Below are 23,208 nucleotides of genomic sequence, written 5' to 3' on the forward strand. Positions count from 1 at the left end.
TCAGCCTCCACATGGAGCAAATCTTTCTCCACGCCGCCATGTTGACGTCTTTTCACGCGGGACAGGGTTTGGGCCTCGTTCCTCATCAAGGACTGCAAGAGCAGGAGTTGACCAAGAAGGCGTCGAGATCAGGTCTCAAACCAGCTTGAAGCAACAAATATGGAAAAAAAACTGTGTCCTTGAACACGGACTCAAGTAGAGCACAGGCTGAGACTTCATTGCGATGGTAGGACACAGGTTGCATCAAGGAGATGACTGAATTGTTCAAAATCGTAGCTTGCATTTTGTTTAGATTTAAATTAAAATTGAGATTGTAAGGCAGAGTTTGTGTCATGAACATGTTTTGTTTATTTCAGAGATTATTCAGTACTTCTGTACTGTCAGCCACTGGGCCGGTGGTGGGATCCAAAAAATTTAGTAACAGGTTCCCATGGTGGTGGGATTCAAACTGGTGTAGCACCAATGGGGCTGGGCGGGGCATTCTGGGGGAGGGGCTGGGCATTCCGGGGGCGGGGCATTCCTGGGCGGGGCTGTGGCAAGGACGCAGTTGCTGCGCCGGTCCTTGGGCAGGAAACGAGTGCACGCAGGCGCAGACTGCCATGCACGCCGGTGCACCTCCTGCTAGACTTCTCCAAGTTCTGCGCGCTACTGCTGAGAGGAGGGGCGTAACTAAGGCAAAAATCACGTGGCAAAATCACCCATTAGTAACCCCCTCTCGGCACACACAAACAATTAGTAACCCGCTCTCGGGAACCTGTGAGAACCTGCTGGATCCCACCTCTGCACTGGGTGCAAAGTGGATTGTTTCTACATCCAGAGATGTGGCATGTGCCCATCTTTCTGTACAGCGCAAATAAAACGTCTTGCAGACATTTTAAAAAGAACTGTTTTGGCTTTTTTTTGTCTGCATAGCGTGGATAAAAAGGGTGTTGCAAGGAAAGGTGATCCCCCCCCCCTTCCCTCTACTACCTCACGTGTGTCGTTTTCCCTTTTTTTTTGCTTTGAGGGAGGTGTCTTTAAAGCTATGAAGACACAATGTGAGAATCTGCAACATGCACACCTTTTGAGTTCTCGTAGCTTCAAAGACCCCTTCCTCAAAACAAAATGAAAAAACGACATGTGCACGGGATTGCCACTTTACACATGCCCTTTATACAGTGAGATCAGGGGCAGATGATCTCCAAGCAGAGGAAACTTCCGCCGCAAGCCTTCAGCAAACAGCAGGCGGGTGTGGAGAAGCACAAGCGAGAGAAAATGTCAGGGGCGAGCTGTGAGGAAAATGAAGGTAGAAAGCCTTTAAAATCAGGTGGGGGGAAATAAGACCTTTCCTGCAGTGGTGTACCTGCCTAGGGACAGGGGGTACCCTATGTCCCCGGGCGCCCCCCATTTGGTCACGTGGGGGGCGCCAACATTTCAGGGTCGTTTGTGTGTTTTTTAAATTTCTTAGTGTTTTTTTACGTTTCAGTCTGCATTTTTAAGGCTAGCGACACCAAAATGTCAGGGTACCATCCAGATACTGTTCCGATGATACCACCCAAATTTGGTGATGTTTGGTTCAGGGGCAGCAAAGTTATGGACCCCCAAAGGGGGTGCCCCATCCCCATTATTTTCAATGGGAGCTAACAGGAGATGGGGGCTACCCATTTGAGGGACCGTAACTTTGGTCCTCCTGAACATAACTTCACCAAACTTGGGTGGCGTCATAAGAATAGTTCTGTGCACAGCAAGCAGGAAACGGCCTTATCCTGTCTTGGAGGGTGGGGGGGGGGGCTGCTAGTTTAGGGCTTTCTTTAAAAAAACACCTGGGTTGAGCATAAATAAACCGTCTTGAAGATGTCTTGGGGGAAAAGCTAGCAGAGTTCTTCCCCCAAACACTTCTTTTCATATCCTCAAGGCGTTTTATTTCTGCTGTGCGGAAGGGGAGCTTTTGCCAAGCCAGGTTTCCCTTGTGGTGGGAAATCCCATCGGTGAAGATGCTCTCACCCCGTAGGTGCCGATGCTGAGCTGTTTTTCAGCTGTGCCAGGATCGAACCAGCTATCAGCAGTGGCGTAGGAGGTTAAGAGCTCATGTATCTAATCTGGAGGAACCGGGTTTGATTCCCCGCTCTGCCGCCTGAGCTGTGGAGACTTATCTGGGGAATTCAGATTAGCCTGTACACTCCCACACACGCCAGCTGGGTGACAGGCTGAATCAGGGGTAGGGAACCTGCGGCTCTCCAGATGTTCAGGAACTACAATTCCCATCAGCCTCTGTCAGCATGGCCAATTGGCCATGCTGGTAGGGGCTTTGATGGGAAATTAGCCAGACCCTGAGCTATCTGGAGAGCCGCAGGTTCCCTACCCCTGAGCTAATCTAACTTTCTCGGAGCTCTCTCAGCCCCACCTACCTCACAGGGTGTTTGTTGTGAGGGGGGAAGGGCAAGGAGATTGTCAGCCCCTTTGAGTCTCCTGCAGGAGAGAAAGGGGGGATATACATCCAAACTCTTCCTCTTCTCTTCTTCTATCAATGTGCCCCCCCCCTACAAGGCAGACAGGCGGGAGAGAATTGGGAGAATTTTCATCCCATGCCTGAATTTTTATTTCTTTGCTTCGTTTATTTCCGACAGGCTTTTTTCCCCTGTGAAATCCGCAAAAGAAAATATAACGTCCACACTACAAAGAACCAAGATAATCGCGTCACAATGAAGGCTGCACAAATCATACACTACTCTTTTGTAAAGTGAGAAATTCCAAATTCACATACACATTTTTAATAATAATTCTATATTGTTTCATCTTAATAGAAATGTCCATTCATAAATTTCAATTCTGGGTCCCAATCCAAATCAAAGTCCATCCAAATCGGTCTTATAGTTCATTCAAAAATCAGGTTTGTTAACAGAAAGTTCATTCATAAATCATGAGGTCTGTTCCCCAGTAGTAGAAGAAGAAGAGTTTGGATTTATATCCCCCCTTTCTCTCCTGCAAGAGACTCAAAGGGGCTGACAATCTCCTTGCCCTTCCCCCCTCACAACAAACACCCTGTGAGGTGGGTGGGGCTGAGAGAGCTCCAAGAAGCTGTGACTAGCCCAAAGTCACCCAGCTGGTGTGTGTGGGAGTGCACAGGCTAATCTGAATTCCCCAGAGAAGCCTCCACAGCTCAGGCGGCAGAGCTGGGAATCAAACCCGGTTCCTCCAGATTAGATACACGAGTTCTTAACCTTCTACACCACTGCTTGGATGGCTTTTATGGGTAATATCCAGCCTTAAACGTAACAACTTCTCTGTTAAACAGGCAATTCTGATAAGGCCGTGGTGGGCAGAGCCGAAGTTCTCAGCAGGATTTTGCCCAGTTCAGTCGCAGGGGTGAACCTCTGAATCTTGAATCCTGGTGGGCAGGGGTGATGCTGTTCAGGGGAGGGGCGGGGTCCGGAAGGATTCTTTCCTTCACATATTTGGGGGTGGGTGGGTTTCATAGAATCACCGAGTTGGATGAGACCCAAAGGTCCATCAAGTCCAACCCCCTGCAATGCAGGAACACTCAATCAAAGCACTTCCGACATAGAGAGGTGCATTTACATCCCTCAATCTAGACCAGGGGTAGGGAACCTGCAGCTCTCCAGATGTTCAGGAACTACAATTCCCATCAGCCCCTACCAGCATGGCCAATTGGCCATGCTGGTAGGGGCTGATGGGAATTGTAGTTCCTAAACATCTGGAGAGCCGCAGGTTCCCTACCCCTGATCTAGACATTATACTCTTATTAATACCACCCAGAATCGCATTGGCTTTCTTGGCTGCCGCATCACACTGCTGACTCATGTTCACTTTGTGGTCTACTAAGACTTCCAGATCCCTTTCGCATGTAGTGTTGTCACCCATCCTAGCATCTTACATTTATCCTACATTCAGTTGACCGTCAGTGAATTGGTGAAGGATCTAGGGACCTAGAAGCAAGTGAATGCAACTGCCAATGTAACCTCTATCTGTGGGTTCTGTGGGGCAAAACTTGGAATGAGTTTGCAAAAACAAATTTTAAAAACAAAATGGTTTACTTTCTTAACATATAACATCAAACATCAACATTTAACATCACACTTCAAGGTCCTGTTCAGGTTGCATTTTCAAGTCCTTCTAGTTACAGTCTTCTGATACTGCCAAGTCCATTTCTTCTTTGCACGTGGGTTGGCTCCTGAAGACTCCAAGGGCTTGGTGAACAGGATTCAACATGATGAAGGTTTCCAGGAGAACTCTCACCCATTACAAACACAAAAAAGAAACCCTGAAACAATAAACTCCAACATTTACAACATAGCAAAAATAAACTACAACCTTCCCAGTAGTTCCCAACAACATTGCAGTTACCTTAACAAGGTGTTAAGGGCATATACAAACCAAGGTCCGAGTCTGGTAGCCTCGTCTCCTCCAAACTACATGAGCTCTGCAGCCTTTTGCTGCTTTGAGTCTCCACCCCTTTCTGGGTCAACCCATTCTGAGCATTGGGGTTACACCAACAAAAAAACATTTCCACCTTACCTTTAGCCCAGAAGATGGCTCCCCATTTTGGCCTGCCTGACCGGGCCATGTGGATCTATGCTGCGGTCATCTATTCTAATTAACTCTGCATGAGTCTGCCCTGGGGTTGCCAGCCTCCAGGGGGTGGCTGGAGATCTCCCGCTGTTACAGCCAATCGCCAGGTGACAAAGTTCCCCTGGAGAAAATGACTGCTCTGGAGAGCGAACTCTATGGCACTGCACCTGGTCAAGGTTCGTCCTCTCCCTAAACCCCACCCTCTCAGGCTCCACCCCCAAAAGCTGCAGATATTTCCCAACCCAGAGCTCGGAGCTCACAATCCTGGTCTGCTTGCTGCTGGTACGGAACACTGCAGCTCATCGACCACTAGGGGGAGCCCAAGAGGGTCTCCCCATGGCCCCTATTCTGCAGCTGCTTTATTTAGTTTCTGGGTTTACTGGCTACCAGTTAGTTTCTGGGTTTACTTATTTATTTACTTTTAGGCTGCCAGGTGCCCACTAACCCGTTTGGTGGGTTGAAGCAGACCGGCCAAAAGGGGGGAGCGATCTGTGGGCCCTGCGTAACAGCACCACTTTCAGTGCAATGCAGAAGTGCTGGTGTCACACCGATGTGTGTGTGTGTGTGTGCGTGCGCGCGCGCGCGCTGTATCACTCTCTCCAAATCTCTATGGAAACCGCCCAGTTTTGGAGCAAGTGCTAGAACGTCTCCCTGTTGTGATGCCGGCACTTCTGCATTGCACAGGAAGGGAGATGATCACACAGGGAAGTTGATCGGTCGCCACCACCTGCACCTGTCTCCCAAAGGCTCCCCAAAGCTCCCTACTTATGCCCATCCTTTCTCTCCAGCGGGGACCCAAAGCAGTTTCTGTCCTTCCACTCTCTTCCGTTTCATCCTCACACCAACCCTGTGAGGTAGATTAGACTGAGAATGTGTGACTGGCTCGAGGTTGCCCAGTAAACTTCCTTGGGACGGCGGAGTTTTGACTAGTCCAGAGATTCCCAAACATTTTCAGCCTGGAGGCACCTTTGGGATTCGGACACGACGTGGTGGGCGCAGCCCCAAAAGATGGAGCCGGCCACGAAACGGCTGCTGTGATTTTTACCTTCAGTCACACAGGGGAGACCCATGTGAAAAATCTGCACAGTCAATCAAATCTCTAATGGCCAATCAGAAGTCCTGTTGAGCAAAAGCCCCACCTGTCTCCCCTCCCCCCCATTCTGATGGGCCCCACACTGGGAATTTTGGGACTGACCCAACCGAATGCAGGCTTGGCTGGTTTCCCCGTTGCTGCTTCAGCTGGGTTATACAGAGCAGCCATAATGATGAGTTTCCATGCACGTTCCCTGGCTCCAGTCTTTAGGTTGCCAACCTCCAGGTAGGACCTGGAGATATCCCTGAATAACAACAGATCTCCAGATTTCAGAGATCAGTTCTCCTGGAGAAAACGGGTGCTGTGGAGGGCAAAGGGGTCAGGTTGGCACAGCTGCCCATTCACCTGCGTTCTCTGTGGTGCCTCCCACCTGGCGGAACAGCCTTTCCCCTCCCATTCCACGCTCATCCTCCAGAATATGCCGAACAGAACTGCTGCGGAAGGCAATTCTGTAAAGGGAGAAGATCCGTAGCAGAATGGAGCCGATTAGGAGGCAGCATTTATAAGGGAATAGGATTGTGTTCTATTGACGAGTTAAAGTGCGTATCTTTTTTGGTTTTACTGCAATGTCTTCTACCTCCATAATCCAGTTTCTGCATTGTGGCCACGCGTCATGCTTTAGAGCGGCTTTTAAAATTTGCATTATGAGCGTGGCCCTTCTGTTTGGATTATTGTGTGTCTTATGTTGTCTGAGTGAATTGTTGTTGGTTTTTTGCAGTTTGTAAACCATTTGTAATTGCCTTTGAGGCTCAGTGAGGAAGACGGACAGTCTGTCCGTCTGTCTACTTCATTTGTCACTCATCTTTCTCACCGAGGCTCAAAAGCAATGACAAATGGATGGCCCCTGCCTGTCCCCAGTCTGGCTGCCTTTGGAGAAAGCTGGAATGGAAGGTGGTTCATGGATCTCCTGCATCATGTCTGGCCCTGAGACTGTGCTCTGTGTCCAGCAACACATTAAAGAATAACAGCATTCATTTCGAGATGTGTTTTCATGGGCCATGGTTATGGAAAAATACAGAAATATATAGAAATAAACATTGTTAGGAGCTGATGTGGTGTAGTGGTTAGGAACAGTCGACTCTGATCTGGATTACTGGGTTTGATTGCCCTCTCCTCCCCATAAAGCCTGATGGGTGACCTTGGACTAGTCACAGTTCTCTCTGAACTCTCTCAGCCTCACCTACTTCACCAGGTGTCTGTTGTGGGGAGAGGAAGGAGTTTGTAAGCTGCTTTGATACTTCTTACAGGAGAGAAAAACAGAGCATAAATTCAAACACTTCTCCTCCTCCTCCTCCTCCTCCTCCTTCTTCTTCTTACATAAGAACATAAGAACTGGCCAGCTGGATCAGACCAGAGTCCATCTAGTCCAGCACTCTGCTACCCGCAGTGGCCCACCAGGTGCCTTTGGGAGCTCACCTGCAGGATGTGAAAGCAATGGCCTTCTGCTGCTGCTGCTCCCGAGCACCTGGTCTGCTAAGGCATTTGCAATCTGAGATCAAGGAGGATAAAGATTGGGAGCCATAGATCGACTTCATAAATCTATCCAAGCCCTTTTTAAAGGCATCCAGGTTAGTGGCCATCACTACCTCCTGTGGCAGCATATTCCAAACACCTTTGGGTATGTGTTTCTTCTTCTTCTTCTTCTTCTTCTTCTTCTTCTTCTTCTTCTTCTTCTTCTTCTTCTTCTTCTTCTTCTTCTTCTTCTTCTTCTTCTTCTTCTTCTTCTTATCTGGACTTTGGTTCTCCTTTGCTACAGTTTGCAAAAATGGCCCACTGACCTTTTCCATTTGCACCTCAAGTTCTTCCATTCTGTTTGCAATGTAACGCTTTGTCCACTAGAGGGAAGCAATGTTGTGTGGAGAGCATTGACTCCGGCTGCAACCTGAGCTGTCCTTTGCAGGTACCCAGAAGCACCATTGGGTAAGTCTTCATCCTGTGGGCCCTGGTAGGTGTTGGGCTGGAGAGCTGAGTTTGATCTCCCCAGGTCCAGGTCCAGTTTAGACTAGGATCTGGAGGGTGGGGGGGCTGAGTTTGATCTCCCCCCAGCCATGGGAGCTCTTTAGGTAGCTTTCAGCTGTTCTCCTCCTATCAGCCTCACTCACCCCACAGCACTGCCAACTTCCACGTGGGTTGCGAGACAAGAGAACTCTGCACCACGACTGCTGTCCGTATCGAGGCACCTCGTTATTTATAATTTTGTAGACCAATAAAACAATTTGAATACACTCAAAGTCTTTAATCCGTCTTGAAAATCAACAATTGTTATATATAGTAACACATAATTCCCAGCTTGCATAAATCTCCATGTAATCAACATTAATACACATAAGATAAGGCTGACCCAGCTTCCTATTTCACACACAAATGCAATGTAGCACTAAAGAATCTGGCTTGTTGTACTTCGTAGCAACAAAACTATATTCATTCATGCCATTTCATTTAAAGATATCAGATGCTTTTTTGCAAGCAAGCAACCGCCGGTTCGGTTGGGTGTTGAAAAGCTTTTGATTGGATCTATTTGTCCTCTGGGGCCTGGAGGTTTTCTGGAATCACACCAGATCTCCCGACTGTAGAGTAGGGGTGGCCAACCTGCGGCTCTCCAGATGTTCATGGACTACGATTCCCATCAGCCCCTGCCAGCATGGCCAATTGATGGGAATTGCAGTCCATGAACATCTGGAGCAGCATAGGTTGGCCACCTCTGCTGTAGAGTCAGTTCCCCTGGAGCAGAGGTTTGCAACCTGCGGCTCTCCAGATGTTCATGGACTACAAATCCTATCAGCCCCTGCCAGCATGGCCAATTGATGGGAATTGCAGTCCATGAACATCTGGAGCAGCATAGGTTGGCCACCTCTGCTGTAGAGTCAGTTCCCCTGGAGAAGGGGTCTGCAACCTGTGACCAATTGGCCATGCTGGCAGGGGCTGATGGGAATTGTTGTACATGAACATCTGGAGAGCCGCAGGTTGCAGACCCCTGCCCTGGAGGAAATGGCAACTTTGCAAAGGCAAACTCTCTTGCAGCAGAGGCTACGCAGCCGAGCAGTAACTGAAGTCTCTCCACAGGCACTGCCCCCCCTTCCCCAATCTCCAGGAATTTCCAAAGCTGGTGTCCGGGGGGGAACAGGATAGCTGGGCTCGACAGCCTTGCCTACCCCGCAAGACTGTTGTGAGGGTAAAGCAGAGAGGAGGCAGTTGTCGCTGCAACACTGAACTCAGGCCACTGGCGTAATGCCCATTGGGCAAGGTGGGCAGCTGCCCAGGGCATCACCTTGTGGGGGGCATCAAAATGCTGGGTTCGTTTTTGGGTATTTTTAGTGGTTTTCCATTTCTGGCCTGCAGGGGCGCAGTTTTTAGGCTAGCGGCACCAAAATTTCAGTGTAACATCAGGAGACTGTCCTTATGCTACCCCCCAAGTTTGGTGAGGTTTGGTTCAGGGAGTCCAAAGTTATGGACTCCCAAAAAGGTGCCCCTATCCCCCATTGTTTCCAATGGGAGCTAATAGGAGATGGGGGCTACAGTTTTGAGGGTCCATAACTTTGGCCCCCCTGAACCAAACTGCACCAAACTTGGGGGGAATCATTAGGGCAGTCTTCTGATGAGACCCTGAAAGTTTTGAGACTGTGCTTTCAAAAATGTGCCCCCCCAGCCTGCAACCCCCATTGACAGCAATGCAGAAAACTCAATGCAGAACAAAGATTCTTGGGCAAATTTTGGGATGTTCTTGCAGGGAGGGCATTCTTGGACGTATCATCACCAAAATTTCAGGGTATCATCTGGAGACTGTCATGATGGCACCCCCAGGGTTTGGTGCAGTTTGGTTCAGGGGGTCCAAAGTTATGGACCCTCAAAAGGGTAGCCCCCATCTCCTTAGCAAAGAATGTGGGATGGGGTACCCCCTTTGAGGGTCCATATGTCTAAAACTGTGCCCCCTGCAGGCACCAATATCCTGGTGCAAAAAAAAATTTGGTCGTGGTGGAGTGGCCGCCCATGGGGGGGGGGCATCCAACTCGGGTTTTGCCCAGGGCTACAGTTTGCCCAGGGCTGCCTCGTTACGCCCCTGACTCAGGCAAACTCTTGCAAGGGCTTCGGTTGTCTCAGAACGGCTGCTGCAGCCACCTGGCCCCAAGGCATTTTTCAAAATGGAAGTTTGCAAGGCCAAGCAGAAACATCCAGCTTCCATCAATTTCTCTCCTCGCTGCCAAATTCTGTCCATTTTAGAAGGCGTTTTTGCTGAGTGCAGCTCTTCTGAGCTTCCCTAACCTGATAAGAAGGGCATGGGATGGGGGAAGAGGCAAAGTCTCTCTTCTCCATCATGGCCAAGGGGGACCTGTCCCCCTCTTTTACACCCCCAATTTGTTCTTCTCTAACTGGCTTCAAATACCTGCCTTGTCACCACCTGGCAGAAGAAGGAATGTCTGGATTGCCTGTAAAGTCATAAGGGAGCATAAAGAGAGAGACGGGCCCATCCAGACCTGCCCTCCCAGCTCCACCCATTAAAGCACATGGATTCTCTATTTGCCTGGAAGGGGGCGGGGTGATGAATCTGACAGCTCCTCTCCCCTCCTTGTGCATTTGGCCAAGACAACCCAGCTCCTAGGCGCTGCCCGGAGCCCTCCAGCTGTGCCCGCTGTTGGAAAATGGCTCAATGGAAATGCCTCTTGCAGGAATGAACCACTCCCACCCACGCCAGCTGGGTGACCTTGGGCTAGTCAAAGCTCTTTGGAGCACTCTCTCAGCCCCACCCACCTCACAGGGTGTTTGTTGTGGCAGGTGGGAGGAGGGAAAGGAGACTGTCAGCCCCTTTGAGTCTCCTTACAGGAGAAAAAGGGGAAATATAAACCCAAATGCCGCCGCCGCCGCCGCCACCGCCGCCGCCGCCTCCTCCTCCTCCTCCTCCTCTTCTTCTTCTTCTTCTTCTTCTTTCTTCTTCTTCTTCTTCTTCTTCTTCTTCTTCTTCTTCTTCTTCTTCTTCTTCTTCTTCTTCTTCTTCTTCTTCTTCTTCTTCTTCTTCTTCTTCTTCTTCCCTTCTTAAATAAATCACAACTTCCATAAATTATATTACCTTTTCCGTCCCGGCTGAGCTCAGAGAGATTGTCGCTAACACAAAACCGTTTTTCCTTTTCAGGATCATGCAAACATCAGTCATGATCTTGAAAAATCTAACCTGTCTGTGATTTCACCATATACATTTTAAATTGTTCGTCGGTGGACTCTGATAGGGAAGAAATGTGGGATATAAATTGTGTAGATAAATAAAATAAACAAACCTGAATGGGAGCAGTGGGGGTGGGGGCACTGTGCAGACGGAACAGGCCAGGTACAGTCTTTTATGGAAATGGAGGAAGAAGAAGGAGAAGAAGGAGAAGGAGAAGGAAGGAGGAGGAGGAGGAGGAGAAGAAGAAGAAGAAGGGGAAGGAGAAGAAGGGGAAGAAGGAGGAGGAGGAGGAGGAGGAGGAGGAGGAGAAGGAGGAGCAGGAGGAGGAGGAGGAGGAAAAGGAAAAGGAAAAGGAGAAGAAGAAGAAGAAGAAGAACAAAGAGGAGAAGGAGAAGGGGGAGAAGGAGAAGCAGGAGGAGGAGGAGAAGAAGGAGAAAAAGGAGAAGAAGGAGGAGGAGGAGGAGGAGGAGGAGGAGGAGGAGGAGGAGAAGGAGAAGGAGAAGGAGGAGAAGGAGAAGGAGAAGAAAGAAAAGGAGAAGAAGGAGAAGGAGAAGAAGGAGAAGGAGAAGAAGGAGGAGGAGGAGAAGAAGGAGAAAAGGAGAAAAGGAGAAAAGGAGGAGGAGGAGGAGGAGGAGGAGGAGGAGGAGGAGGAGGAGGAGGAGGAGAAGGAGAAGGAGAAGGAGAAGGAGAAGGAAAAGAAGGAGGAGAAGAAGGAGAAGGAGAAGGAGGAGAAGGAGTAGAAGGAGAAGAAGGAGAAAGAGAAGAGGAGGAGGAGGAGGAGGAGGAGGAGGAGGAGGAGGAGGAGGAGGAGGAGGAGTTTGGATTTATACTCCAAGGAGGCTCATGGCAGCTTACAGACTCCTTTCCCTTCTTTTTCCCACAACAGACACCTTGTGAGACAGGTAGGGCTGAGAGAGATCTGAACAAACTGCCCAAGGTCACCCAGCAGGAACGTAGGAGTGGGGAAACAGATCTAATCCACCAGATAAGAGTCCTCTGCTCACATGGAGGAGTGGGGAATCAAACCCTGTCCTTCAGATTAGAGTGCACCTGCTCTTCACCATGGAAGAAGCACTTTAGCTAACAGTCCTTATTCAACTTATTGTTGACTAGCGGTTCTCTCAGGACTCTCTCAGCCCCACCAGCCTCCCAAGGTGACTGTTGTGGGGAGAGGAAGGGAAGGAGTTTGCAAGCCTTACAGGAGAGAAAGGCAGGATGTAAATCCAAACTATACTCCTCTCTACTCCTCCTCCTCCTCCTCCTCCTCATCTTCTTCTTCTTCTTGAAAATTAAGGTTCCCTGAGAGATCTGCCCCATTTTGCCATCCTCAGCCCTGCCTGTGGCTAGCCCCTTGCTCCCAACTTGTAGGTTGAGGAATTGTTAGGATGGGAAATTCCTGGGGATTTGGGGGTGAAGTCAGGGAGGGCCGGGCTGGTGTGTGGGTGGGGGGGGGGGGAGGGACCTCAGCGGTGCCTAATGTCAGAGAATCCACCCACCAAAGCAGACATTTCTTCAGGGGAACTGAGCTCTGCCATTTGGAACTCGGTCGATCTGCAAACCCACCTCCTCCCTGGTGCGCTTCAGGAGACAGGAGGGGAATCACTTCTCACAAAGACGGTGTCAGGATGTCGGCGGCTGGGCCTTGTGGCCAGAGTGACATGAGTGTGGAGCAGCAGTGGCGTAGTGGCTGAGAGCAGGTGCACTCTAATCTGGAGAACTGGGTGTGATTCCCCGCTCTGCCCCTTGAGCTGCAGAGGCTTATCTGGTGAACCAGGTTGGCTTGTGCACTCCAACACATGCCAACTGGGTGACCTTGGGCTAGTCACAGTTCTTCGGAGCTCTCTCAGCCCCACCCACCTCACAGGGTGTTTGTTGTGGGTGGGGAGGGAAAGAGGGAGGGAAAGGAGATTGTCAGCCCCTTTGAGTCTCCTATCAGGAGGAGACTTTAGCTTTAAAAGGGGCTTGGATAGATTTATGGAGGAGAAGTCGATTTATGGCTACCAATCTTGATCCTCTTTGATCTGAGATTGCAAATGCCTTAGCAGACCAGGTGCTCAGGAGCAGCAGCAGCAGCAGCAGAAGGCCATTGCTTTCACCTCCTGCACGTGAGCTCCCAAAGGCACCTGGTGGGCCACTGCGAGTAGCAGAGAGCTGGACTAGATGGACTCTGGTCTGATCCAGCAGGCTCTTTCTTATGTTCTTAAATGCCTTAGCAGACCAGGTGCTCAGGAGCAGTAGCAGCAGAAGGCCATTGCTTTCACCTCCTGCACGTGAGCTCCCAAAGGCACCTGGTGGGCCACTGCGAGTAGCAGAGAGCTGGACTAGATGGACTCTGGTCTGATCCAGCAGGCTCTTTCTTATGTTCTTAAATGCCTTAGCAGACCAGGTGCTCAGGAGCAGGAGCAGCAGAAGGCCATTGCTTTCACCTCCTGCACGGGAGCTCCCAAAGGCACCTGGTGGGCCACTGCAAGTAGCAGAGAGCTGGACTAGATGGACTCTGGTCTGATCCAGCAGGCTAGTTCTTATGTTCTTAATGCCATTGCTTTCACCTCCTGCAGGTGAGCTCCCAAAGGCACCTGGTGGGCCACTGCGAGTAGCAGAGTGCTGGACTAGATGGACTCTGGTCTGATCCAGAAGGCTTGTTCTTATGTTCTTAAAGGGGGGGATATAAATCCAACTCTTCTTCTTCATAAGGCAGCCCCCCATACCCCTGGCAGAGCCTCGGCCCGGCAGGCTTTCCTGGCGCCGGCTGCCACCCTGGTCTCCTCGGCTCGGGTAGGCAGGCAGGCAGCTGAAAATGGGCTTTTTATTACAGCCATACATCAAAGTGGCTGCCCGACGCGGGCCGAGGGAGAGACGGAGGCGATTTCTTTTCATGGTCCACAGACAAATGAGAGAAAGGAAAATAGATGTGAACTTTGCTCCTGCGTGAGGTCAGCATCCGTGCGAAGGGCCTGGCTATGGATTATGGGAGCATTAACGAGGCACAACTGCGGGGCTGGTGGAAGGAGGGGGCTCTGCGGGGGACCACGTGGGTACGCAGGTGGCTGCGAAGGAGAACATCGAGGTGGAGCGCTTGCCCAACCCGAGCCCCCCGGGGGCTAGCGGGGGGCTCACAGCAATGTGGACGTCAAGGGCAGTTGTTGCAAGGGAAGAACGGAGCCCTCAAATGCCACTCCAGTTGAGTATCAAGAAGAAGAAGAAGAAGAAGAAGAAGAGGAGGAGGAGGAGGAGGAGGAGGAGGAGGAGGAGGAGGAGTTTGGATTTATATCCCCCCTTTCTCTCCTGCAGGAGACTCAAAGGGGCGACAATCTCCTTGCCCTTCCCCCCTCACAACAAACACCCTGTGAGGTGGGTGGGGCTGAGAGAGCTCCGAGAAGCTGTGACTAGCCCAAGGTCACCCAGCTGGCGTGTGTGGGAGTGTACAGGCTAATCTGAATCCCCCAGATAAGCCTCCACAGCTCAAGCGGCAGAGCTGGGAATCAAACCCGGTTCCTCCAGATTAGATACATGAGCTCTTAACCTCATACGCCACTGCTGCTCAAGAGGCCGGAAGGGAGCTGGACTGGACCCACAAGTTCAGTGCCCCGGCCCACAGGGTTGCCAACTCCAGGTTGGGACATTCCTACAGATTTTGGGATGCAGCCGGAGGACAGCGAGGATTTGGGGAAGGGGGAGATAATGCCACAGATTTCTATCCCTGCAAAGCACCCAGAGGGACTGATCTCTATGGTCCTGTAGCCCCAGGAGTTCACTGGGCGCCACCTGGAGTTTGGCAGCTGCCGGAGCCACCCTCAGCCTCGGTCTGGGCCAGTAATGGCGAACCTTTTCGAGACCAAGTGCCCAACTTGCAACCCCAAATCCGCTTATTTATTGCAAAGTGCCAACGCGGCAATTTAATCTGAATACTGAGGTTTTAGTTTAGAAAAAACAGTTGGCTCCAAGGCGTGCGTTACTTGAGAGTAAGCTTGGTGGTCGTCGGTGGCTTGGCTTTGAAGCAACCGTGCAACTCTTCCAAAGGGTGAATCACGACCCTAGGAGGGTTTACTCAGAAGCAAGCCCCATTGCCAGCAACCGAGCTTACTCCCAGGTAAAGGATCACGCTTTAGTTCTTCGCATGAAAATCAGTGGGGTTTAACAGCACTTACCTACACTGCTTCCCCAAAACTAGGTCTTAGGTTTAATGCTAATAATTGTGCCCAGCGGCCCAGGCCATCCTAAATGTGTGGTGGGGGGGCACTTTGTTTGCACGTGCCCACAAAGAGGGCTCTGAGTGCCACCTCTGGCACCCGTGCCATAGGTTCGCCACCACTGGTCTGGGCCTTCCTTCGGCTTCCCTGGAAAAGACTTCTTAGCCCTGAGTAGGGTGGGGGTGGGAGTCCCCTTGCTTGGCCTGGTTGCCAGCCAGGCCAAGAGGTTCTCTTCCCCCCCCCCCCCTTGGCGAGCGGTCGGCCTTATTTATTTCCAGATGCAGCTGATGGTTTTGGCACGAAGGAGATTTAGCTGGCTGCCCCCCTGCCGGCTGATTCCACGCTTTCCAGGGGGGCGATCAGGAGTTCAAGGTCTCGGCGTGGTTCAATTTGCCTCCCATTACCCTGAAATCCTGTCCGAGGAGAGATAAGGCTTAATGCCTTCCAATAGCGCCTATCGACATTCGCAGAGGGCCCATAAATATTAATAGCATTCTAATTAGCCCCCTTCAAATGCATCACCCAAATGAAGCGTCTCTGCCGAAATAAATCAGCGGGTCCCATTTGCATCCCTTTCAGGGCCATGAAAGAAAAAGCGGTGTCCTCCTCGCTCACACCCCCCCCCCCCATGCCCCAGCTTGGTTCCTGCTCACACCCGGCTTCCTTTGAAAGCACAAAGCGCACTTGGGGGACATTAATTGGCTGGGGGCGATTCACTAAGTTGTGAAGGGACAGGGACCAGAGGTGTATCTAGAAAAAATGTAGACTGGTGCAAAATATGAGTTTTCCGGGGGGGCCCTCCCCCCCACTGTATGAGAAGGCGCCCTTCCCTACCATATGGTGACCAGACGTCCTGCTTTTGGCAGGACAGTCCCGCCTTAAAACAATTTGTCCCGCATCCCGCGGGTTTTTTGAACTGTCCCAGTTTTCGGAAGGCTGCCGCACGCGGCCGCAGGAGCACAGTGCCTTCTGGGGCGCTCCCGTTTCCTGCCCTGTCACAAGGCGGGAAACGGGAGCGCCCCAGAAGGCACTGCGCTCCTGCGGCTGCACGCACATGCGCACGTGCGCGGCCGCCCAGCCGCCCGCTCACCCACCCGCCCGCCTGCCCACCCGCCCGCCTGCTTGGGTCCCAGCTTACAAAGGTGACAATCTGGTCACCTTACCCTACCACGACCAAACAACTTTTTTTGCACCAGGTCTTGAAGTCAGTGTATGGACCCAGGAAGAAGGAGAAGGGCTGTGGGTTTTAGTCGGCTGGAGGCTAAACCAGGCCATTTAGTCACGCCCCCCACGTGACTAAATGGCTGCAGCCTGGGACATTTGACCCTATGTCCGCTGGGCAGTTTGCCCCTAGAAGGACTGGACCTATGCGAGGCAGGCCATCTCCGTTCCAGTAAGGATTTCCCTCGCCTTGCGTCAGAAACCGCCTGGGACTAGAGGCCAGCCCAAGACAACCTCCTGGAGATTTTGGTGTGAAACCTGGGAGGCTTCCAAGCAGTTTCACTCTGCAAAATTGCAGAGCCCAACGTCTTGGATTGTGTCTGCTGGCCGCATCCACGGCGGCAGGAGGTCTTTGGGCACGCCCCGCAGTTTACCCGACCGGCACCTGGTATTTACAGCTGTAGCCACTCCAGGGGGCTGCTGGTCTTGCTGTGTGCACTCTAATGTGGAGAGCCGGGTTTGATTCCCTGCTCTGCCGGCGGGCTGTAAGGGGCTTATCTGGTAGGCCAAGTTGGCAGTATTGCACTCCTAGGTGACGCGGATAATGCCAGTTCTCTCAGAACTCTCTCAGCCCCACCTGCCTCACAAGGTGTCTGTTGTGGGGGAGAGGAAAGGAGTTTGTAAGCCCCTTTGAGACTCCTTGCAGGAGAGAAAGGCAAGGTATCCATCCAAACTCTTCTCTTTTTCTTCTTCTCAGTAGGTCCTGGGAGTTGCTCCCGTTGGCCGCAAAGGAGAGGATTCACTATATGGGCAGAAAGGTTCCAACTGGATATTAGGAATCAGCTGCGCAGAGAGGGGGTGAGGCCTCCTCCCTGGCAGTCTTCCAGCAGCCTCTGGGCAAAGACTCCTCTGAGATGCTCTAGACTGACCCTGCATTGAGCCAGGGGCTTGACCTGCGTGGCCCCTTCCAACTCTATGATTCTACGAGAAGGGCATAATCCTACTTAGGATGGCACCATCGAAAGGACAGGCATTTCCGCGTCCCACAGTTCACTGACACGCAAGAAGAGGCTTGTGGCGTAGGAGGTTAAGAGCTGGTGTATCTAATCTGGAGGAACCAGGTATGATTCTCCGCTCTGCCGCCTGAGCTGTGGAGGCTTATCTGGGGAATTCAGATTAGCCTGGGCACTCCCACACACGCCAGCTGGGTGACCTTGGGCTAGTCACAGCTTCTCGGAGCTCTCTCAGCCCCACCCACCTCACAGGGTGTTTGTTGTGAGGGGGGAAGGGCAAGGAGATTGTCAGCCCCTTTGAGTCTCCTGCAGGAGAGAAAGGGGGGATAGAAATCCAAACTCTTCTTCTTCTTCTTCTTCTTCTTCTTCTTCTTCTTCTTCTTCTTCTTCTTCTTCTTCTTCTTCTTCTTCTTCTTCTTCTTCTTCTTCTTCTTCTTCTTCTTCTTCTTCTTCTTCTTCTTCTTCTTCTTCTTCTTCTTCTTCTTCTTCTTCTTCTACCTCCTCCCCTGCAGTGCCCCTCGGAGCACCAAGGAGGCATTTTACAGTAAAACTACAGACTAATTCCCCAGCCTACTAAGATCAATATTTAAAAAGTAAACACCAGCATGCACTCAGCTAAAATGCAAATACATGTATTACTGGAGAGCCATGCTTGGTGGGAAACTGAGTTGCCAGAGCAACCTTTGGGGGGGAGAGAATCTGTGCTGGGGCCACGATGCGGAAAAAGGTACGGCTGGAGTTTCCCCACTGGACACTGGCCCTCTCCCCAGGTGCGAAAATGTCCCTTTTAGCCTGATTGGGGGTGGGGAGTAAGTAGCACTCTTCTGCCCGTCTTCCCCTCCCCCAGGGCTTAATGCAGATTGTATTTGAAGGAGGGGTAAACATCCCTTCCCCAACACTGTGGCTCCATAACCACAATCCCCTGGGCCCCTGCAGCTGATTCCAGCAGTTCAGTTTCACAAAGGGCTGCCGGGCCCTGCAATATGGAGGAGGAGGATGGGGTGATGTATTGGGGTTGCTTGGTTATATAGTTAGAATCGGCTTCTTCCCTCTGGCCAACTGATGTCTGCCCATAAAGACTTCAAAACCATCAAGTTGCAGAGTCTGATTTGAGTTCCGAATCCGGGGCTCGACGAATGCTCTCCTCTTGGCCGGACCGGCATCCCTGACCCAAAGTTCCGTTTTCCTTCCCGTGTTCGGCAAAGAGATTTTCATATGTGACTCGTCCTCCGACCTCGGCTGGAGCCTTTTGTTGCGAAGCAAGTGCTGATCACAACCGCTTCAAATGATTGAAGGAACATTTCAAGGCATCCCTTGATGAGGCAGCTGCCGAAGTCTCCAAAAGAGGAGGAGGGGGGGCAGAGCCAGGATGATTAAATCCCAGCGCGGGGCGAGAGGCCGGCTGCAGCCCGGCTGAGCGGAGGAGGAACAGCCCTCCGACCCCAATCAGGGTGAAGTTATTAATGGTCCTCACCCCTGCAGCACCTGGAGATTTGCATTGACAGCAATTTTGCAAATAATGAGCCCACCTGACCGCGCTTCACCTTGCCCGCAGTCTCCACCGAATTGATTGCCGACGAAGGTGCTTGTGGCGAGCCCGCAGCTGTACGGCTCTGCAGGTGTGATCTCTCCGGGCCGGCCTCTTTAGCACATCAGTGTGCTAAGTGCTATATCTCATCAAGCAAAGCAGAAGCGATAGGAGGGGGATATGGGGGGGCGGTTCATTGATGCTCTCACAGAGGTTGAAGGTGGGTAGCAGCCACAGAAGCAGCCGGTTTTTAAAGCATTTAACGTAGGCCAGGAAATGCAGGCAAGCTCAAATTTGCTTTGAAAATCCACTCACCTCTGACCTGCCAACAGCCAGAGAAACATGAAATCGAGCCAGCCAGCGTCCAATGAGGTTCTCAGCTCAGATAGAAAATCCAGCTCTTTCTTGGGCCGGTCACTAGATCAGTCAGTCTCAGCTCCTCAGCCAGGTACCCACTGCAGACTCAGACTGCGTGCCCCAATCACATGGTATAGTTTGAGAGGCTTTACCCCAAATATGTGACAGCCCCCCTCCCCGCAAAAGTTCCCCTGACGCCAGGTTTCCCACACAACTCATGCTAAGCTGCTTTTCCGCAGCACACAAACAGCCAGTCTGGTCCCAGCCCTAGTCCAAGAACACACACGTGCATATGAGGAGGGGGCATGGCACAGGGGCACCATCTCTGCCTGGCAAGCAGAAAGCCCCAGGTTCAATCCCCGGTAACTCTACTTAAAAGGAGCAGGTAAGAGGTGATGGGAAAGACCTCAGCCAGAAACCCTGGAGAGCCGATAGCAGTCTGAGGAGGAGGAGCGCAATGACACATGTTCACTTCCCCTTTTCTTTCTTTTCCACTTCACCAGACTGAGCCACAGCAACGCGTGGTTGGGTCCGCTAGTAAGGTACAATGGAAGCCGTGCTGCTGGCTACGCTTAGTTCTGGCAATAGAAGTCTAAATGCTTCTTCCTGATGCTGTTTCAAAATAAAGATCAACTGAATACAGAGTCTTGTTATTGACCAGTCCAGGGCCAAGATATAGGACCTGCATTGCCGCATCCTGCACCAGCTGGGAATGGAAAGGGATACAGGAAAGAAAGACAATTACGCCTTCTCTTCCTCCTTTTCTGATTCCTTTTCTCCCTCCTGCTAAGAAACAGCCACCCTCCTTATTAATCCCCAACTGCACGAGAAGTTTCCAACCAAGTTTTTTTTTTTCCCTGCGACGCAAAACGTGTCGAGCTGCAACCCAGGCAAACGGAGCGCAATTTGCTTTCGATAAGGAAATGAAAGAAATCTGTCACAAAGAAAGTGCAGCAAGAAGCAAGAAAGGGAAGACGCGCAATTATTTATGCGTTTGTTATTATCTTATTAAAATATTGCCCCCAAAGGCACAACCCAGTACTTGCTGCGCACATTTTATTTATTTTGTTAATTTATTTTGTTAATTTATAACCTGCTCTTCCTGGACAGTTGGGCTCAGAGCGGCTCACATCATAATAACCAGAATCGGATGCACAGACATCGTCATTTAAAACCACACAATAATATCCTAAATTAAAGCACCACGAAATTCCAGTTTGGGCCCTATCCCAGGGGAAAAGATGGAGAAGGGATGGCTGGGAATAACAGAGCTTCAAAAATGGTTAAGGGAAAGGGAGGAGAGGGGAGGGGAGGGGAGGGGGAGGGATACAGCTAGTCCTCTAAGGAGCATTCCTGGCTGATTCAATCCTCAGGCCCTGAAGGGATGAAGAAGAAGAAGAAGAGTTTGGATTTATATCCCCCCTTTCTCTCCTGCAGGAGACTCAAAGGGGCTGACAATCTCCTTGCCCTTCCCCCCTCACAACAAACACCCTGTGAGGTAGGTGGGGCTGAGAGGAGCCCCAGCCGTGACTACCAATGCCACCCAGCTGGCGTGTGTGGAGCAGCGCCCAGGCTAATCTGAATTCCCTCGATAAGCCTCCACAGCTCAGGCGGCAGAGCTTGAAGAATCAAACCCAGTTCCTCCTGATTAGGCTTCTATACGAGCTCTTTTAACCTGCTAATGCCTACTGTTGCTACCCTAGAAGAAGAAGAAGAGGAGGAGGAGAATTTTGGATTTATACCCCCTCTTTCTCTCCTGAAAGGAGACTCAAAGGGGCTTACAAACTCCTTTCCCTTCCCCCCCACAACAAACACCCTGCGAGGTGGGTGGGGCTGAGAGAGCGCCAAAGAACTGTCACTTGCCCAAGGGCACCCAGCTGGCATGTGATGGAGTGCACAAGCTAATCTAGTTCCCCAGATAAGCCTCCACAGCTCAGGCAGCAGAGCTGGGAATCAAACCCAGTTCCTCCAGATTAGATACATGAGCTCTTAACCTCCTACGCCACTGCTGCTCCAATTGGCCATGCTGGCAGGGGCTGATGGGAGTTGTAGTCCATGAACATCTGGAGAGCCACAGGTTGCAAACCCCTGCCTTAGGGCAACCCTGGGAAAGAGGTTGAAAGTGACTGGCCAGAGTGGTGTAGTGCTAAAGAGCAGTGGTCTCTAACCTGGAGAACCGGGTTTGATTCCCCACTCCTCTACATGAGCAGTGGAATCTTATCTGGTGAACTGGATTTGTCTCCCTGCTCTTGAGGCCTGCTGGGTGACCTTGGGCTAGTCACAGTTCTCTCTGAACTCTCTCAGCCCCACTGACCTCACAACATGCCTGTTGTGGGGAGAGGAAGGGAAAGGAGTGTGGAAGTCCCTATGAATCTCCTAACCAGAGGGAAAGCAGCGAGTTGGGGGGGATAAATCTAAACTTTTCCTCTTCTATATCATTGTGGATGAGGTGGGATTTGAATCTGGTTCTCTCCAGTTCTGATCTGACGTTCTAACTGCTACCTCATCCTGGATCCCTGGCAGAAGATGTCAGTTTCCGCCCCAGCTTCTGGTCTCTGCCCTCCGCACGGGCAGCACCAACTCTCCCGGCAGTCTTGTGCCCCACATCTGTTGCCGCTGGGCATCTGAAGTGGGCACTAGATTTTCACACCTCTGAGGACGGAGCCTGCTCCAGCCACGTCTGCATCAAGGCACACCGGTATATTTCCACTCTCCTGATGAAGTTCAAGAGCTCACCTGGGCCCGTTGCCTGGCAACTGGAGACGGTAAATGATACTGCTCCTCAGACACATTAACTAACCCACTCGGAGCCCGGAGATAAGAGAGGGGCAGAGGGCGTCCATGGAGCCGCATCCCCTTTTGACGGCGGCAGCAAGAAAAAGTAGCCCTTCAAGGCTCAGCCTCAGGGTTGTCTCTCAAAGTTTCCCTTTTTCCCACGGGTGGTGGGAGTGGGGGATTTGACCCTCTGCCTTCCATGCAGCAAGGCCACTTTGGGACATGCACCCCTACAATACCCGTGCCAGCGTGGTGTGGTGGTTCAGAGCAGGTGGGTTCTAATCTGGAGAACAGGGTTTGATTCCCCCACTCCGTCACCTGAGTGGTGGAGGCTTATCTGGTGGACCCAGAGGCAGAGCGAAGGGGAACTGCACCCAGGGCACCGTGCGCCCTGCCCCCTGCCACTGGACTGCTCCTGCCATGCCTTTGCAGCATCACGCACCTGGTCCATCGCACCCTCCCCCCCCCCTGTCCCCTTGGCGCTATGCCACTGGGACCAGAGAACTTCCATGATCATTCCAGAAGGGGTATAAAGGAATGGGATCAGCAGAAGAGCTGTGTCTTCTGTCCAGAGGTGGGATCCAGCAGGTTCTCACAGGTTCCCGAAAGCAGGTTACTAATTATTAGTGTGTGCCGAGAGGGGGTTACTAATGGGTGATTTTGCCACGGGATTTTGGCCTTAGTGACGCCCCTCCTCTCAGCAGTAGCGTGCAGAACTTGAAGCAGTCTAGCAGGAGGTGGACCGCGTGCGTGGCAGCCTGCGCCTGCGTGCATTCGTTTCCCGCCCAAGGACCGGCGCAGTGATTGCGTCCTTGCCACAGCCCCGCCCAGGAATGCCCCACCCCCCGGAATGCCCGGCCACGCCCCCGTCCTGCCCTGCCCAGCCCCATTGGCGCTATGCCACTGTTTGAATCCCACCACCATGGGAACCTGTTACTAAAATTTTTGGATCCCACCACTGCTTCTGTCCGTCAGGGTGACCCACACCGTGTATAAGATGGGTGGGGTCCCAGTTTTTACAGCAGGAGGGGGTCATTGGGTGGCTCAGTTTTCACCCCTCACACGGTTGATCACACCAATTTCTCTATCATGAGGTCACGCTGGGGAGAAATGCAGTTTTTGAGAGGTTTGGCCTTCACTAGACCTCCCACACACAAACACATGCACGCACAAGCGCGCGCGCGCACACACACACACACACACACACACACACGGGGACACCTGGTTTTTAAAAGGTTTGTTTCCAATGAGCAGAAGACAGAAGTAAACGGCACTCAAACGTTGCTCATCCTGCCCAGAGCTGCAGCAAGGACCAGCCATCAAAGCAGTGGTGGGATCCAAAATTTTTAGTAACACCGCCATGGTGG

The 23,208-nt window shown here is 51.6% G+C and overlaps 1 protein-coding gene across 2 annotated transcripts in view; it reads left to right on the forward strand.

Annotated features, from left to right (window-relative positions):
- LOC125433917 (papilin-like) overlaps positions 1-321 on the forward strand; it is a 32,775-nt gene extending 32,454 nt beyond the window's left edge. For both annotated transcript variants that reach the window (XM_048498846.1, XM_048498847.1), the window contains exon 11: positions 1-321. This exon is cut by the window's left edge and continues 249 nt beyond it. The gene's annotated coding sequence lies outside the window, so the exon portion shown is untranslated.
- The last annotated feature ends 22,887 nt before the right edge of the window (positions 322-23,208 follow it).

This window comes from Sphaerodactylus townsendi, linkage group LG05, assembly GCF_021028975.2.
Source record: "Sphaerodactylus townsendi isolate TG3544 linkage group LG05, MPM_Stown_v2.3, whole genome shotgun sequence".
NCBI lineage: Eukaryota > Metazoa > Chordata > Lepidosauria > Squamata > Sphaerodactylidae > Sphaerodactylus > Sphaerodactylus townsendi.